A 19,903-nucleotide genomic window follows, 5' to 3' on the forward strand; every position below is an offset into this window, starting at 1 on the left:
GAAAAATACCTCCATCCGGTGTTTCCACGTCGCGAAGTCTCCGTCGAACTTCGGGGGATGAATATTCGTTCCGACCATCGTCTTGATCATTGTGCTTCAGTCGGCGGTTAGTCCTTCTGAGGTGGTCTGACTCTGATACCAATTATAGGTGCAATGGAGGCCGGCAAGAGGGGAGTGAATTGCTTCTGAAAAGATAAAGTATACCCTCCTCGGAGTTTTCAACTCAAAATAAAAGCAATAGTAAATAATAACAAATAAGTTAATAGAAACAAAAAGACAGGAATTTAACATGGTTACAACCAAGAGGGTTGTTAATCCAGGGCAGTAAGAAAAGCGCAGTAGAAGATCTCTTTTGCTGAAGACGGAGAAGCCTTTTACACACTAACGGCTCAGAACTATTGCTAGGAAGTTGTTACAGAGTTGAATACACAGTTGTTATTTCTTTCCTAGCTCCAGGGGCCTTTATATAGCTCCTGGAAAGTCTATCCCGAGGGTCCAAGCGCCTCCAACAAGGACCAAGGTGCCTCCAATGAGAGAGGGGATAAAACTTTATCCAAACAGCTCAAAATTCTCTTCTGCTAGATCCGAGGTGCCTTCAAAAGGGGTTGAAGGCGCCCTCAAGCGGGAGGCACCTCCAAGCCTGATGGAGGCGCCTCTAAGCTGGCTGGCAGCTTTTCCAGCTTTCTTACTTCTTTGCTTCGTCTTCCGAAGTCTCGCTCTTTTGGGTGATTCCGACCAACCGAAATAGGGCTCACCCGAACCCAATTTCCGGCCTTCTCCTCGAGCAGGCTTCCGTCAGGCTTCTCTTCACTCGAACGCCGCGCACGTTCTTCTCGTCCATCGGAGTACTCTTCCGCAGCTCTCTCATCCTTCGGACGCACCGAGCCCATCGGCTCCCTTCCCGTGTCGTCCTTCTCGCTAGCTGCGTCTTCCACTCGACTTCCTGCGCTCCTAAGCTCCTGCACACTCAGACATAGGGATCAAACACAAAGCAGGACCTAACCATCTTGGTTGATTACATCAAAACACCCACGGGAACCAACACTTTAGATTATCTAGACAATTCGTCATGCGAAGTTAACTAGGGCTTAATCAACAGTCCCTGTGGATTCAATATCTTTTTATTACTTATAACGTAATCGTGTACTTGCGGTGCGTAACAAGATTGCATGTTGCTTAGTTTTTCAATTGAATTGAAACCACCATACCTACTAATTATTGTTTGGATTGTATTCATGATTGTTTGTGATATTTAGACGGCCTTAGTTAATTACCTTTTACTATCTTCTAGGTATTGCTAGGAAAATATTAGGGAGATGAGTTCTAGTTCGATTTCTTTTATTTTAGTTTGCTCATTCGTGATGAACGAGAATAAGTGTGGGGGATTTGATAACTATGATTTCCTTTCACTATTTTGGTTCATACATGCATGATTTGATGTCTTGTTCATAGGTTAAACTCATATTTACATCACATTTCATGCATTGCATTTAATCATGGGATTAATTGCAAATTGGCTTATAATCATGGTATTAGATGCTAATATTTGATATATTCTTTGTAGGCATCAAAAGGATCATGGACTCGATCAGATCAGACCTGAATTGGGCTCAAATCTAGGACTAAACAAGACGATCAAGCCTTAAAGTAATTTGGACCGTTCATTCAAGATCGGAGTAGATTTGGGTCATCCGTTGAAGATCCATTCCATCCAACCTATGGAAGAGTCGATCAAGACCCTTGATCAAGATCAACACCTTCGGATCAGATTTTAAGTTACTTTTCACCATTGATCAAGATCCAAATTATTTTGGTTCATTGGATCAGATTGGGAGAGGTTTAAAAGTTGAGAAGCTACAGTGGAATCGAGAAGGTCGGGTGTATCTCTTCCTCGTGATTTTCTCTACTATTCACCCTTTGTCCCCGTTGCTCCCGTTCCACATTTCAGATCCAAAAGCTTACCTTCTTCAACAACGATGATCTCTAGCTACCGGCGTTCATCCTCTGAGATCGGAGAGTGGCAGAAGGGAGGTTTCTTCGATCGTGATTTGGATTTTGCTCGCCACTTTGTTCTTGTTCATGGGAGGTTCCCGATCAGCGAATTTCGCATTCAACATAGCTTCGAGGGAGGTTTCTTGGAGTTTCTGATCCTTTCCCGATCTTCATTCCGTAGCGAAGCTAGGTTGATTTGATCAGTCGATCTAGTTTGGCAATTCAAAGAATTTATGCTCTATTCTTTGGTCGATGAAGTTACCAAACTGGTGTGAGATTCAAGGGAGGTTTTTTGGAGCTGTAAGCATCACCTAGTAATAGTTGGAAGCTTGTTCATTGTTGTTGGGTGTTTGACAGGAGGTTTCCAAGAACACCTCTGCTTCACGGCAGAGAGGAGAAGTTTGGTTGTGGAATGTTATTTGTTCTTATTTTTCTTTGATTTCTTATACCTTTGCTCAGATCCGATGATCTGATAGTTTAGATTGCAGTTTACTTTCTAGTTTGAAATTCCTATTTTGATTTCCACAAGTTTGTGTTAGTTTTAACTCTTAAATTAAGAAAACCCTTGTCCTTTTCAATGGATATATTGTCACTGAGATTGAATTCAGATGGTGAAAGAATTACTTGATCTTTTTAATGCAAGTTTGAGATATGAATGAATTACTTGATCTTTGAGTGTGATTATGAATTGAATGTTATTTCGGTTCATGCAAGTTTGAGCTTAGTTTCAAGTCTTGAATGTAGAAAATTCTTCTTTTGTCATTGTATCTATTGTTACTATGATTGCAAATGGAAGACATAGTAATTGACTCATTTGATTCAATGACTCATAAGAATCTGAATTTAATTGATGCTCATTTAGTGAGAAGGAAGTGGATCATGTTTAGAAAAGAATAACCTTTCCGTGAATCTATTCTTGATTTTACTAGTGCACTATTGGGAATTAGATGTATTCAAGTTGAAATCAGAATTAAATGTAAATGCCTAAGAGATCTCGTAGATGTAAGAATTCAATTTGAATCAATTCTAGAACTCATACACATTTACTAGTTAACCTTGGAAAAAATACGAATTGGGATTCTTTACTACAATTCTTTTCTTGAGTTTTAATGGGTTTCCATTCTCTATTAATTTGAAGTGCCTAGTGACATGCAAAAACGGAGGTTTGGGGAATAATTGAGCTTGTGGCTGAGGTTCAACTTTCTTGTCTAGTGATGGTGTGAACAACTATTGAGGGAAAGGTACTTGTGGACTTAGACACTTTTTGGAGTAATGGAACTGAGTTTTTATGATTTTCTATTATTTTTCTCCTCAATTCTGTACAAGTCCTTCTCTAAAAGTTCTTCATGATTCATGCCACTTCTCAACTTAATATCATTACACTGTTCACTAGACCTTGTCTATGTAGGAGGGAGGTTATGCTTGAACCATTTTGAAACTATACTATCAATCCTTGCCTCCAACTGTTTGAACTCCTCATTCTATGACTTGTGATTTTCAAAAATCTTAGAAGGTTGAACTACATTTTGTTTGATAGACTCTTTTATCTTTATGGCTTGCACTTTTGAAGTTATCATTGGAAATTCCATCCAACTTCTATCTGACCATTCTTAGAGATTTAACATCACTTGATCAATTATAATATATGCTTCATCCACACTTTTGTTCATAAAAGAACCTCCAGCTAATGAATTCAATAAACACTTATCTAAAAAAAGAAATTTTCCTATAGAATATGTGCAGAGTCAGCTATTTTTTCAAGCCATGATAAGGGAACTATCTTTGTAAGCTCTTGAATCTATCCCATGTTTCAAATAATGATTCTTCATTTGCCTGAGCAAAATTTGTGATGCAATTTCTCATGTAAACCATTCTACTTGGAAGGAAAAAAGTGATTTAGAAATTGCTACTCTAATTATTTCCAACTCATGATACTTTGAGGATGGAGAAAATTAAACCAAGTCTTTACCCTATCTTTGATACTAATAGGAAATGCCACCACTTAAACTACATCCACCAAGACACCCTCACAGTTCACCATATCGCAAAGCTATAGGAATTCTTCAAGGTGGAAGTATAGGTTTTCTGATATTTCTCATCCAGATTTGTGATCTTGTGTCATGGTAATTAATTCGAGGTCTAGTTCGAAACTTTTTTGTTTTGATATGAAGTTGCACAATGAGAGGCATAAATCTTGTAGAAATGGATGCAGAAAATTCTCTTAAAGGCCTGCTTAACATGTTAGTGCTCATGGATATCTAAAAAAATTATGAGAACAAAAAACAAAAATACAGAACTAAGAGCAAGAAAGAAAATGTAGAAACTAAGAAAAGGAAAAAATGAACTTTAAACTAATAACAAAACTAAATGTAAAATTTAAATTGGAAGAAAGAAAGGTGCAGGAATAAAAATAAACAAGTAAAAAAAAACTATTAACATGTCTAGAGTAACTCATATGCTAATCAACTAATGTTAATGAAAAACAATCCTCGGCAAAGGTGCCAAAAACTTGTTACAAACCACAAGTGTACGGTTACGTCATTAGTAATACAAAAGATATCGAATCCATAAAGACTGTTGATTAAGTACTAGTTAACTTCACATGGTGAATTATTTAGACAATTGAAAGGTGGTTCACAAATGCTATGAAAAGAAAGAGAAGGGGGGGAGAGAGAGAGTAAGAGTAAAGAGAGAGTAGAGAGTGAGAGAATGAGTGTAGTGAAGGAAGGATGATAGATTATAGGATTTTGGTTTCGTTATGATGCTAATTAATGTCCCTATGCATTGTTCATCTACCTAACTCCATACTTAAACTCATGTAGGGCTTCTAACTAGAGTCTGGTATAACCCTGTAAAAATTGCATCGGAGAGTTTACCCAAGTTCAAATGCCATTAAGTAAAGAAACAACTCTAGAAAGTTTGATTAAAGGGTTACCCTCTATCACAGGGTCCCTCGATCATACAATCACTAGAGCTATCTAATGTACTTCCTAACTATAGGACTAGAGTATCCACTCCAATTAGAATGCTTAACAAGGATTAGTCCATATATTAAGATCTTTTAACTCTAGAAAGTGGGCAAGTATCGATGCCCTCTGTCACTAAGGGCATAATATGTCTGCTTGAATGGGTATCCTCTGTCACTAAGGATCTCCTAGTTTTTTAGTCCAGTACCAACCCTAATATAGAGACAAATCCCTCACATCTATATGAATTAACCTTACACACATTTCATCAAACATATACAAGGTACAATACACATAGAACATAATATAAACACTTCATTGCATAGGAAAATATCCAAATACATAGTTCATACATCACATCACATTATAGTTACTTTCTAAATCCTAGATCTAGAGAATCTACCCCATTACAAGGGATATATAATCCAAATATGAAGAAAGAAGGAAACTACTAATTAATACATGGAGATAGAGAGAAGAGATACTTATCTTTTAAGAGTAGCGTCCTTGGAAGCGCTCCCTCGCTCCAGAGGAAGATGGATCTTGAAGGAATTGAGGTGGATGAAGCCTTAGAGTTTCCCCCTAAGGGAAGAATCCTTCCCCAAGGAGAGGGATGAAGTCCTCAATCCCCCCATGATTAGTCAAAGAATGAGGTTCTTCGCCCTTTTATACCTCCTCTAAACTGCCCAGGAAAATTGAGATTATAGGGTCCAGTAAAATGAGTTTTGCACCCATTAAACCCAATTTTCTCATAATTCACACTGAACCAAAGTTGCATCCCATGAAATTATCTACAATTTGATATTCAGATTAAGCCTTAGGTCAAACTAAGCTGAAGGTTATGATGGTTTAAATTTTGGTCTGCAGTCTGGATGGAGGTCCTGATAGAGCCACAGTTTAGAGGCTTGGACATGCCTTTTAGCATGGGTAAACTCTGCTATCTCTCTATTGGACCTAAAGAAAAGTTGTAGTTCTTGAAGTTAGCTATATTTCGGTATAAAAAATAGCCTATAACTCGAACCAAGCACAAAGTTATGACTATTTTACGACTAGTCTACAATCTGCTCAGAATTTAGCATGGCTTTGTTTTGGCGTGACATGACTTCGGCTTCTTCGCCACACGGTCATGTCAAAAGACACAATTGTAGATTGTATGCTCTCAGCTGGAGAGGCACAACTATATGAATTCACATGGTCGTGGTCTTCTTCTCTTCTAGAGTGTGGAACAACCGTGTGAACTTACATGGCCGAAGCTTGATTTTCCATGGGAAAGCCACATGGTCGTGTGGTTTCACACAGCCTGAGCTTGATCTTCTCTATGTTCACTCTAATGTGCATTTTTGTTCTATTTTCACTCCAAATGGGATTCTGTCAATGAAAACAAGCAAAGAGCAGATCTCCGAATAGAATATAATGGAAGTACAACATTATAATGAAATAGGGTGTAATATACATAGAGTATACTATTGAAATATAAGTAGATGTATGTCAAAACATGCATAAAAGTGCATATAATCTATGCACATTAATAAGCTAAGGTTGAAGTCTAAGGTGTGATGTGCGTAGAATATATATACCTTTATGCATGTTTTAACACTCATTCACTTGCTTTCTTTATGTATGTTCTATTCATTTTCACCCCTCTTTGTCATATTTTCATCATAATTATCCTCTTTCTCAGAGATATGCTTTTGTTTGATTTTCTATTGACAAGATATATTTTCAGAGCAAAAATGGAGTTGAAACATGCTTCAGAGAGATAAAAGAAGAAGAGAAAAGCCCTGTCCATGTGGTTTCACATGGTCATTCCACTCCACTCATGGGGAAGTAGCACACTATCATACTAAAGGGCACGACCATACGACCCATCCAGAGAAGAGCAAGGCTCTTGCTGTGTGGTTTCACATGGTTGTACCAAGAATCCAGATGGTGTTAGATCATAGTCGTGCCAAAAGGCATGGTCACGTCACTCAAGCAGAGCAAGATCATGCCTTGGATGTGCTAAAAGGTACAACCGTGACATGGGTCATGTGTAGCCCGTGTTTTGCTCTATAAAAGGGGGCTTCTCCCCTTTTTCAAGGGGAGAAAGGTTCTCCCTCTTGAGGGACCCATCTTGAACTAGATCTACACCTCTTCCACACTCCAATCGAATATCCGAAGTCATTTTCATCATCTCCTTCATCTTCGAAAGCAAATGACTGGATCCTAAGATCACTCAACATCTTGGATAAGCTTTCTTCCCTCTCTTCTCTTTAGATCAGGTTTCAAGCTTATGATTTCAATGTCTTTGAATTCATTTCTCCCGATTATGGAGTTGATCTTCATATTCTTTGAGTAAGGTAATAGTTGTGATGTGTGATTGGTGTAAACTCTTGGATTTGCCCATTTCCTTTCTATTTGACATTACTTATGCCTTGTGTCCATTTGATCTTATCTGTATATGGTGTGTTTGTACTTAAATCTCATGTATGAGTGAATGATTATATTATTTTCTTCACCCTATAGAAGGAATGCTAAAGATCATATGACTAGGGAGCCTTAGTGACAAGGGTAATCATTTAACTAGACATCTAGGGTATCACCTTAAAAGAGAGAATAATCCTTTACAAGGAAGTGTATTATTTGGCTTAATCAGTTATTTATATATCCGTGCTATCAAGTATTTAGTGTGCCCTTGTGGATGTATAACTGGGGGGCTCTAATGACATGAGTATTCCTTGAACTGGACTTCATATAAAACACTTCCATTCGGTAGCATTCGATGTTAATAGAGATAGCACTCTGGTATGACCATCGTGGGATAGTGTCGTATCGAATTGAACTTTCTACTCGTACATAGGGATAGAGGATGGGTAGTAGGTGATCCTTAGTACATTGATCAACATCACAATGAAACTGAGCTCCTAGAATGCTCACTTCAACCAACTTCCTCAACTAACTTTCAACTCTTGCTCTCGCCCTCTCTCCTTGCTATACTTCTCTCTACTTTAAGTGCATAGATTTCTAATTCACAATTGTTTAGCTAATTCATTGTGTGAGTCTCTAGTGCTTATCTAGTCCTTTTTGGGCTCAATATCTTTTATTACTTGATGGCAATCGTACACTTATAGATTTTACACATCAACAGCGGGGGCATGAGGTATATTAGAAGGGGGCAAGTTTAACTCTAGTTTAAGGGATATGTGGGATTCATGCTAGCCTCCAATTTGTAGAGTTAGTTATAGTCGTGTTGTCTATCTGCAAGTGTATGGAAAGTGGTCAAATAATAAAAAAAATATTGATCTTCAGGGACTGTTGATCAAGCACTAGTGATTTCACAAAGTGAATTAACTAGAAAGTCGAGTTGTTGAAAGGTATGTGAACTAGAGAGAGAGAGAGAGTGAGTGAGAGAACTAGAAGAAGAGTGAGAGAGCTAGAGAGTGAGGAAGGTTGACTTGGGAAGGCAGTTTTAGGACTTCAGTTTCATTGTAATACTCATTGATGTGCTATGAGTAGCTAATTCTCTATCATCTATGTTTATACTTCAAAGGGAGTCTAACTAAATACCGATGTTATCCTATGATGGTCTCAACAGAGTGGCTACCCCATTAGTATTCAATGTTAAAGTAAAAAGTCCTGTTAAAGGGATACCCTTTGTCTCCATGGGCCCCCCAATCATATAGTCTAAATTACACAGATCACTTCTTATAGTGCAATCAGCTTCCAGGGTTTTGATATTTAATAATGTACCTAAATTTGATCAATTTGATCAAGGGTTGATCTAAACATGACTTGATATTTGGAAGAGAGAAATCTAGTTAGAACTAGATAACTAGTAAGGAAACAACCTAACTTGATTAGGTAAGGGTAAGTTCTAACTAGAGGTTAGGCAAGTGAAAATTCTACTAAGTGACTAGTTTTAACTTGAGGTTAGGAAAGGGGAAGTCCTGGTGAGTGAAACCAGGCAATGAAAGCCCTAGTGAGTGAAGCTCGACCCTAGTGAGTGAAACTAGGTGGTGAAAGTCCTGGTGAGTTAAGCTAGGCAGTGGAAGTCCTAATGAGTGAAGCTAAGTCCTAGTGAGTGAAGCTGAGCCCTAGTGAGTAAAGATAGGTGGTGAAAATCCTAGTGAGTAAAGCTAGGTAGTAGAAAGCCCTAGGGAGAGATAACCCTAGGTAATGGGAAGTCTTGGATGAGTGAACTCCAAGCATGAATCCTAGTTGGTCGAATAGACTTCCAAGAGTTCGGCTTGATACTAAGGGACTGACCCTTAGGTGGTATTCTTGGAGGAGGGACCTCCAAGCAAAAGATAAACCTAGTAGGTCAGGTAGATGTACATATATAGGATATGTTGCTTATTTGTGTTTTGTATAGTTATTTTATAGGAACTGGAAGCAACCAGAGAGTATATAAATACAAATGGTGAACCATACTTGACTTAGTTCGAACTAGACTAGTTTGGTAGACCGAATGGGTTTGGTCCAAATTACTGAGTTGTGAAATGTTGACATGAAGATAATGTGACAAAAGATCTGGTTCATCTTTATGATTTAGATGAGGATAAGGATAAGGCAGATGATGTGGATAGAGATAAGACTTGATCCATATATGACTTCATCTAGATAAGAGTTGATCTAGATAAGGATCTAATTAAACTCTATAAAAGGAGACGAAGACTCCACATTTAAGAAATCAACTTCTTCTATTCTATTCTTTATTGGTGCAGAAAGCATCAGCCAATCAAACCTGGGTTTTGATAATGACAAAGGATTCATAGTTAAGGTTATTTGTTGTCTAACAAGTTTGAATGAGATTAAAGGAGAGTTATAAGTGTTCTTAGGCAAAAGCCTAGCTGCGGTTAGGAAGGTGGAAAACCCTAGGAGGTGGTAACCCTAAGTCCTAGGGTTGGTAACCCTAGGTGGAAAGTCTTGGCGGGTTGAGGATCTTTGGGTGAAATTCTAGAGTTGGGGACTCTAGGTGAAAATCCTAGTGGTCGTGAATCAGGTGGAAGACTAGACGGGTAGGGAATCGGACATCCAGCTGAAAAGTCCTAAAGACTTAGATACGGAGCAAAAGCCCAGTTGTTCTAGAGGACTAGTCTGGCAATAGGTAAACTCTCCTGAGAGGAGTAGGTGACGACGTGTTCCCCGGTGAGGGAATAGTAGGCGTCGGTTCGACCTAGGATTTCTGGAGGAAATATGAAATCAGAGACGGGTAGTCTAGAGACTGTCAAAATAACTTATTTATTTCATATTTTATTTTGCTAACTCTATTTTGCAAGATATGTTTTGTATTTTGGACTAACGCGTCTTGCAGGGAGAGAGAAGGACTTAAAAGCCTCTGATGAACAGTTCCTGAGGCGCCCTCCATGGAGCTTGGAGGCGCCTTCGGGTGGATAAGCGACGTAGGCAGTGGATCTTATCAGCACTACGGAAATGGGGATAAGACCTTGGTTGAAGGAGCCTCCTATGGAGGTTGGAGGCGCCCTCAATGGCTTACTTATGTTCGGTTCGAGCAGAGGCAAAGTACAACTTGATTTTGCCAATCTTTCTACTGCGCACTGCTCAAAGGATGATCCAACAAAGCCATAACTCGACTCCAATAATCGGAAGCCTTAAATTTTCTTTTCTTATTTGCCGGTATACTTTTACTTATTGCATTTAAATTGTACTTTGATTTGTAAATTTTTGAAGCTATAGTGATTGCCCGTCAAAAGCACTCTTACGTATGGGCCTTGGAGTAGGTGTTGCCACATGCTCTGAATCAAGTAAAATCTTGGTGTTTGTCTTTGATATTTACTATTCCGCTGCATATCTTTGATCGATTCTTTTAAAATAAACGAATTAGCCATGAGATCTATTCACCCCCCCTAGCGTTTTTACGATCCTACAATTGGTATCAGAGCGGGGTCGATTTAAATAGGTAAAACCACTATTCATGTAATTTTTTTGTGGTATTAATTATTTTGTTTTATTTAATCAAAGTTGGTATAATTGCCTTACTCTGATCATTTTATGAAAATTGAAAATTTGTTTTTCTTGAAATTAGTGCAATACCACTCGAGCTCGCTTATTTAATTATTATCCCGCACTACTAATCCAAGACTAAGTTTTGGAACAAGTTTTCTCATTTTTTTTGTTGTGCTAGATTTTTAAATGGCCTACCAAGAGGATATAGCACTTCACGCCCACCCCTCTTCACTAGCGAAGACTTTGGTTACTAGAAGAGTCAAATGGAATACCACCTCAAGACACAAGTCGAGATGTGGATAATCATCCAGATGGGATTTGCTAATCCCACCGAAGATGGAGTTTTCTTCTCGTGCGACAAATGGGATGCACCAACAAGAAAAAGGATCGAGGCTGACGCAAAGGCTACCCAGACTCTACAATGACAATGCGAGCTGACAAAAGAAGAGCTAAACCGAGTCAGCCCATTCTCAAGTGCTAAATATCTATGGGAAAAGCTAATCGAGCTACATGAAGTGACTTCCGACACAAAGGTAAGCAAACATGATTTAATTTTAAATAAACTATATAGGATAAAAATGCAGGAAGGTGAGTCGGCAAGCCTACTCCACGTGCGGATTCAAGACCTCCTCAATGGCCTTCACGTAATTGGATAGAAGGTGGAGAATCGTGACATCATCAGGTATGCACACAATGCATTTACGAGGAATACCTTGTGGGCATCAATGGTAAATGCTTACAAAGTATCCAAGGACCTTTCTTTAATTAGACTAGACGAGCCTTTTTCTGAATTTAAACTTCATGAACAAACTAATACTACTCAGATCAAGAAAGGTATTGATTTGATTGCAGGAACAAGTAGAATGTAGGAATCAAAAGCAAAGCGCAGAACTGAACCCGAGTCAAAAGATGATGATGATGATATTACAACCAAACTTGTCAACCTTGTATGAAAACTCTACAAAAAAAAAGAAAGGATTCACCAAGAAAGACATCAAGAAAGTGATTCAGTCCAAGACAGTGCAATCAAGTCCAAAAGTGAAGTCCAAAGTAATCTGCTACGACTGCAACAAAAAGAGACACAACAAAGCCAACTGTCAGAACCAAATGGAAACAAAGAAGCAAAGGAAGAAGAAAGCACTTCAGGCGACATGAGATGAGTCTTCTTCAGAAGACTCTGTGGAAGAGCTCGAACAGACGAGCTTCCTCACGTTTACGGCCCGGGAACAAGTCGACGAATCAAAAACCGAGAGTGAGTCAGACACATAATTTGAGAGAAGCCACAAATCTATATCCGTTTCTGAAGGGCCTAACCCCACTGTAAGAATTTCTCAGATAGATAAATTGCATAACTTAGTTAACTATCTCATGCGTAAGTTAGCCAAATCTAACCTTCGAGTCAAGTCACTCCAAAAGGAGATAACAATTCTTAAGGAGAAGACTAACCTAAGTCCTTTGACTGAGCTAGTTCAAAATGGAAGTTCAGCCCAAGTCCAACAACTTCAGGAAGAAAATTCCAAATTGAAAACTCAAGTTAAAGTACTTAAGGACATGTTGGAATGGTTCACCTTGGGTTTCAAGAATCTTGATCTGATTCTTGGAAAATATAGAGTCATTTACAACCATTCGGACTTGGATTTAAGGTTAAACAAAAATATAGATCTTACTTATCACTTGTAAATAGAACAAATAGAAAATTAGTCCAAGCATAGGTTCCCAAGTCAAACTTGATTAATCATGTTGAACTTGGTCAATATTGGGTCCCCAAGGATCAAATCCACTACCTTGATAGACCCTATCAAGGCTATGATCTAAGGGGAGCTGATAAAAAGATCATTTTTATCGATAGATAGACTTGTTTGATGCTTGCTTTACTGCTTTCATTATATATGCTTAGACTAGGGTAGATAAGGACCTAGGCTTGATTCACACTTGACTAGTTAGACCGAGGAGTTTCAGAAAGGAAATTAAATATCCAATTTCTTTGAAAGGCTTTATTTAGAAGCGGTGAATGATACCATACCCAATAAGGCCTAGTGCCTCGCTATAGCCTAGAAGTCAATCATTGAAATAAATATTTAATTAACAAACTGTAAAATCTTAGTCTAAATCAATTGTAAATCAATCCTTAGATTGTAATCTAAATTGAAGATAACATTAACCATCTCACAAAATCCTATAAGGTTGCCTGATTGATAATTTAAAAAAATGGTGAGATGGATCTAGGCTTCAATTAGTAAAGCCAAATTTATTAAATTAAACTAAAACTAAATTAAAATTAAACTAACCTAAATTAAAATTAAAACTAACCTAAATTAAAATTAAACCTAACCTAAATTAAAGTTAAACTTAACCAAAATTAAACTAAACTTAAAATTAAACTAAACTTTAAGAGATTGTAAGATAGATTGATTGGGTTTAGCCCCATATTTTCCATCTCACCCAATCTATATTGTCAATCATGTTATACCTATGAGTGATTGTGAGATGATTAATTAAATTAGATTAAGTTTAAGTTTAGTTTAATTTTAATTTTAATTTGGTTTTAGTTTAATTTGGTTTAGTTTAATTTTAATCTAGGTACTTCGTAACGTTTTCAAACTCTAAGTGTTTAATAAAAAATGTCAAAAATCCTGAAATTACACTTAAAAGAATTAGGAAAAAGAACATCTACACAATTAATCTACTAACTTCCTCACTCAAGTGTCTATTAACACAACAAGAGGAAACTAAGTTGTGGCATAGAAGACTGGGTCACACTCATATCAAATTCATTAAAAAAATGAGTCAAAATGACCTAGTTAGAGGTTTACCCAAATTAAAAAATTAGAAAATATAATTTGTAATGCTTGCCAACAAGGTAAACAAACTAAGTCAACCCACAAGTTAACCAACCTAAATAGAACTAACTCATTACTTGAGCTCCTACACTTAGACCTATCTGATTCATATGGAGGCAAGTCACTAAGAAAAAACCAATATTGTTTAGTTATAATTGATGATAACTCAAGATTTACTTGGGTAAAATTTCTGAAAACAAAAGATGAAACTTACAAAATCTTTAAATCTTTTTGCAAGTTAATAGAAAATAAAAAAGATACTAAAATTAAAAGAATTAGAAGTGACCATGGAGGGGAATTTGACAATCATAGGTTTAATGAATTTTACCAAACAAATGGCTACAATCATGAACATGTCCAAGAACCCCCCCAACAAAATGGTCTAGTAGAATGAAAAAATAAAACACTACAAGAAACCGCTAGAACCATGTTAAACGAATACAACCTAAATAATCAATTCTAGGCCGAAGCAATAAATACAGCTTGTTACATTCAAAATAGAATATTAATCAATAAATTTTAAAATAAAACCCCCTATGAAATATATTATAATAAAATCCCTAACTTAAATTATTTAAAGGTGTTTGGGTGTAAAGTCCACATTCTAAACACTAAACACTACTTAAGAAAATTTACATCAAAATCAACAATAGGAATATTTTTAGGGTACTCCACAACTTGTAGGACTTATGGAGTCTATAACAAAGATATCCTAAAAGTTAAAGAAATAACTAATGTGATTTTTGATGAAGAAAACTTACCTAATTCAATAAATGAAAATATTAATCAAAATACAAAAAATATTAATACAAGAAACATAGAAGATGATAAAGATATTCAAATTAAACCTAAAGAATCACAAGAACCAATTGTTGATCTTGACATATGCCCTTCAAGAATAAGTTCCAACCACCCATCTGACCAAATTTTAGGTGACCCAACCCTAGTTGTTCGAACTAGATCATCCTATAGAAACCTAAGTCAAATAGCCCTTATTTTTAAAATTGAACCCATGACTATAGAAGAAGCCTTACCTGACCCAGACTGGGTATTAGCAAGGCAAGAGCAGTTAGCCCAATTTGAAAGAAAGCAAGTCTAGGAACTGGTACCTAAACCCATAAATAAATTTATAGTTGACACTAAATGGGTATTTTAAAATAAATTGGATGACAAGGGAGAAATAGTAAGGAATAAAGCTAGACTAGTAGCAAAAGGATTCAGCCAAGTAGAAGGATTAGATTATGATGAAACCTATGAACCCATGGCCATACTTGAATCTATAAGGGTGTTGTTGGCCTATGCAGCACTTAAAGGATTCAAGTTATACCAAATGGATGTAAAATCTGCATTCTTAAATGGGTTCGTCAAGGAAGAGGTGTATGTAAATCAACCCCTAGGATTTGAGGATTTGGACCATCCAACCCATATCTTTAGGTTAAAGAAATCCCTATATGGACTAAAACAAGCACCTAAGGATTGGTATGAATGACTTTCAACTTATCTAATATCTAAGGAGTTTAACGAAGGGCAAATAGATCAAACTTTATTTGTAAAAACCTTAGAAAAGACATTTTTATAGTTCAAATTTATGTAGATGACATAATTTTTGGCTCAACCAATACTAAGTTTTTAAAAGATTTTACTGAATTAATGGAAAGTGAATTTGAAATGATCTTAGTAGGAGAACTTTTTCATAGGCTTACAAATTAAACAAACAAAAGAAGGAATATATATTTTTCAAACAAAATATGCTAAGGAATTAATTAAAAATTTTAGCATAAAAAGCTCTAAAAATATAAATACCCCAATGACAACAAATATTAAAATTGAGTATGATTTAGAAGGAAAACTAGTAGACTTAAAATATTATCGAAGTGCAATAAGAAGTCTACTATACCTAACTACAAGTCAACTTGATATTCTATTTGTAGTAGGTATGTGTGCAAGATATCAATCTTGTGCAAAAGAATCACACCTAACATTGTTAAAAGAATACTTATATACATTAAGGGAACCCTAAATGTAGGACTTTGGTATCCTAGGACTAGCACTTTTGACCTAGTTGGCTATTTTGACTCAGACTATGCCGGGTGCAAACTTGATAAAAAAAGCACAAGTGGAAGCTATCAATTTCTAGGTCAGTGCCTAGTAAGTTGGTCAAGCAGAAAGTAACACTGTATTGCTTTATCCACTACTGAAGTAAGGTACATAGCCATCGGGGAATGTACATCTCAACTACTATGGATGATGCAGACCTTAAAAAACTATCAATTAGAATATAAAAATACAAAAATTTCAATTGATAATATAAGTTCAATTAACTTAACCAAAATTCTAATACATCACTCAAGGACTAAACACATAGAAGTAAAACATCACTTTGTAAGGGATCATGTAGCTAAGAGTGACATTGTGCTTGACTATGTTGAGTCTAAGTCAAACCTAATTGATACTTTCACAAAACTCTTACCTGAACTTGAGTTCAGTGCACTTAGAAGACAAATAGGGATGTTCTTAGTAGAATAGAGTTTATTTTCCTCATTATTATTGCTATTTCAAATGTTATAATTTTTTTGTTTTGCTTGGTTTTAAAATTCTAGGAAAAATATTTTCAAAATTCTAATTTTATTAGATTTTCAAAAGATTGGATTTAGCCTAGATATCTACCCCCTAGAAAGTATGTTCCCTAAGGTCTCAGCCAGAACATCTCACAAACACACAAGGATTACCTTACTTCAAAATGCATATATCTATGCATCAACATAAGTTTGGGCAATAAATACCAAGTTAAATCAATCAAATTAAGTTATCCATGTTTAGTCAAACTAATTAGACCATCTACATAATTTGACTAACCTAGTGAACGCTACACCCTAATGGTAAATAGCTAGTAGCTAAAAGTTAGACATTTATTTAAGAAAGTTGTTTATGTTGAATTTCTTTTTAACACTCATGCTTGAACTCTAGGACTCAAAAACTTAAAGAAATTTTTGCATTAATCAGGGGGGAGTGAAAGGAGCTAAGTTAAAGGGTAAAATATCTTTGAAAGTTAAAGTATTATTTTTCAAAAATTTGAAGTTAAATTTATTTTTATTAAAAAGTTAAAAGTATTTTTGAAAAAGAAAGTTTAGTTTTTTACTATTTTTGAAAATTTATTTCCTTTTGAAAAAAATAGGATTTTTAATATCTTTTTAAAGCTAAGTGTTTAACAAAAATCTTTTTAAAGTTAAGTGTTTGTCAAAATCATTATTTCAAAATCTTTTTTAAATTTAAGTGTGATAAAATCATTTTTTTTTGCTAAGTGTTTTATCAAAATCATTATTTAAAAATTGTTTTAAAGCTAAGTGTTTCAAAATCATTACAAAATCATTTTTGAGCTAAGTGTTTATCAAAATCTTTTTAAAAGCTAAGTGTTTATCAAAATCTTTTTAAAAGATAATTTTGCTTCCATATATTCTTTAAGCTAAATGCTTATCAAAATCTTTATCTTAACTAAGAATCTTCATTCTATAAGGCTAAGTATTCATTTTTGATATATGTGAAAGGGGGAGAAAAGCTAGAAAATTTTAAAGTAAAGGAAAAGACTAAGTTAAGGGGGAGCTAGTATAACAAGTTGTTTTAACTGTTGCATCTTTTTAATTGCACTTATGCGCATTTTTTATGCTTTCTTTACTTAACTTTGAATTTTGTTATCATAATAAAAAAGGAGGAGATTATTAGTGCGGGAAGAATCAGATGTTCGAACTTGGGTTTTGATAATAGAAAAGGGTTCAAAGTTAAGGTTATTTGTTGTCTAACAAGTTTGAATAAGATTGCAGGAAAGTCCTATGTGTTCTTAGGCAAAAGCCCTAGCTGCGGTTAGGCAGGTGGAAAATCCTAGGGGGTGGTAATCCTAGGTAGAAAGTCTTGGTGAGTTAAGAATCTTTGGGTGAAATCCTAGAGTCGGGCACTCTAGGTGAAAATTCTGGTGGTCACAAACTAGGTGGAAGACTGGATGGGTCGAGAATCGGACATTCAGTGGAAAAATCTTGAAGACTTTGACGCGGAGCAAAAGCCCAGTCGGTCTGGAGGGCTGGTCTTGCAATAGATAAACTCTCCTGAGAGGAGTAGGTGAGGATGCGTTCCGCGGTGAGGGAACAGTAGGTGTCGGCTCGACCTACGGTTCCCGAAGGAAATTCAAAGTCAGAACCGGACAGTCCAGAGACTGTCAAAATAACTTATTTATTTCATATTTTATTTTTATAACTCTATTTTATAGGATATGTTTTATATTTTGGACTAACGCATCTTGCAGGGAGAGAGGACTTAAAAGCCTCCGATGAATAGTTTTCGAGGCACCCTCCATAGAGCTTGGAGGTGCCTCGGCTGCCTTGGTCGAAAGCCTCGTGCAGCATGGAGTGAAGGTGCCTTCCAAGGAGATGGAAGGCACCTTGAACGCTGGATGAAGGGTGCCCTCCATGGAGCTTGGAGGTGCCTTCGGGTGGATAAGCGACGCAGGCAGCGGAGCTTATCAGCACCACAGAAATGGGGATAAGACCTTGGTTGATGGTGCCTCCTATGGAGGTTGGAGGCACCCTCAATGGCTAACATAAGCCCGGTTCGAGTAGAGGCAAAGTACAACTTGATTTTGGCAATCTTTCTACTCCGCATTACTCAAAGGACAATCCAACAAAGCCGTAACTTGACTCTGACAACCGGAAGCCTTAAACTCTCTTTTCTTATTTGCTGGTATACTTTTACTTATTGCATTTAAATTGTTCTTTGATTTTTAAATTTTTTAAGATATAGTGATTGCCCATCAAAAGCACTCTTACGTGCGAGCCTTGGAGTAGGAGTTGCCAGAGGCTCTGAACCAAGTAAAATCTTGGTGTTTGTCTTTGATATTTACTATTCTGCTGCATATATTTGATCGATTTTTTTAAAACGAACGAATTATCCATGAGGACTATTCACCCCCCCCTCTAGCACTTTTCGATCCTACACTCTCCATCTCCGCGCTCAAAAAGTTATGCTGCAAAGCTCTGCGACTGGGAAAGCTCTAGGAGGAGTGTGGACTTCTAGATGCACCGTCATCTTTTGTTTGATTTGTTTATTAAAAATTGTACTTAATTTATTATTATTTCTACTTGTATTTCAAACGGTAAAACAGATTTCTTCACCTTCGGAAAGTTTTGGAAAGGAGACCACAAGTGGATGGGTGCTACCCATGATTAGGCCTTGGATGTACTAACTCTGGGGGTTTGAGAACCTGGTAAATCCCGCGTGTCTTTCTTTCATACTTTATTTTATATTCTATTACTACTAACGACTTTGGTAGAATAATTGAAAGAACGATAAAGATGAATGATCTATATTCAAACCTTCTATGACACCACCGATCCAACAATTGTTATAAGAGCAAGAGGCTCTAATCGAACTTACCACCAAAGGAGCAAGCAGGCCAAGGATTAAGGGGGAGCAAGGTATAAATTTTAATTATGGGTTTTAAATTCCACATAATTTGTTTTAAGTGCAGGGAAAGAGGGTAATATAAAAATAAGTGTTCTACTCGTAAGATTCGGATGGCACCATCGGCAGTAAAGAAGGAACTGCTGTCAGGAGCACGAAAGAACAAAGAGCACATTGTGTGCTTCAAGTGCCAAAGATCCGAACACTACAAGAATTAATATCCGGAGAGGAAGCAGTTCACATAATTAGGGGATGTGAAAAAGGACAGTAAAATTATATTTTACTAAAATGCCTTTATAAATTTGCATGATAAATTTAGTATATATAGAAATGTTCATAAAAATTTATATGACAATTTTTTTTTGAAAATATCCCTATAAAAATATCTAATAATTTAAATTTAACAAATTCAAAAACATAATAATTTACATAAGAAAAGTTCAAATAGTAAAATTTTAATTCAAATAATAAAATAAGTATAGATTTTGATAAGTCAATCAAAATTTTGATCAAATCGATATCAACCTTGATTTGATCAAACAAAAACATTGACCAAATTAATTTAAATAATTTAAAATTTTTAAATAAAAATATTAATTCAAATAATCTAAAAATTCATAAAAAAAATTCTAATTTAAATAATTCTAAACATGTAAATAAAAATTCTAATTTAAATAATTCAAAAAATACAAATAAAAATATCAATTTAAA

The 19,903-nt window shown here is 36.0% G+C and overlaps 1 non-coding gene across 1 annotated transcript; it reads left to right on the forward strand.

Moving 5' to 3' along the window:
• The first annotated feature begins 3,751 nt into the window (after positions 1-3,751).
• On the forward strand, positions 3,752-3,857 carry LOC122054411. The gene has a single exon (XR_006132727.1). It is a non-coding gene; the product is annotated as a small nucleolar RNA R71 (small nucleolar RNA).
• Positions 3,858-19,903: the final 16,046 nt, after the last annotated feature.

This window comes from Zingiber officinale, chromosome 3A, assembly GCF_018446385.1.
Source record: "Zingiber officinale cultivar Zhangliang chromosome 3A, Zo_v1.1, whole genome shotgun sequence".
Classification (NCBI taxonomy): Eukaryota; Viridiplantae; Streptophyta; class Magnoliopsida; order Zingiberales; family Zingiberaceae; genus Zingiber; species Zingiber officinale.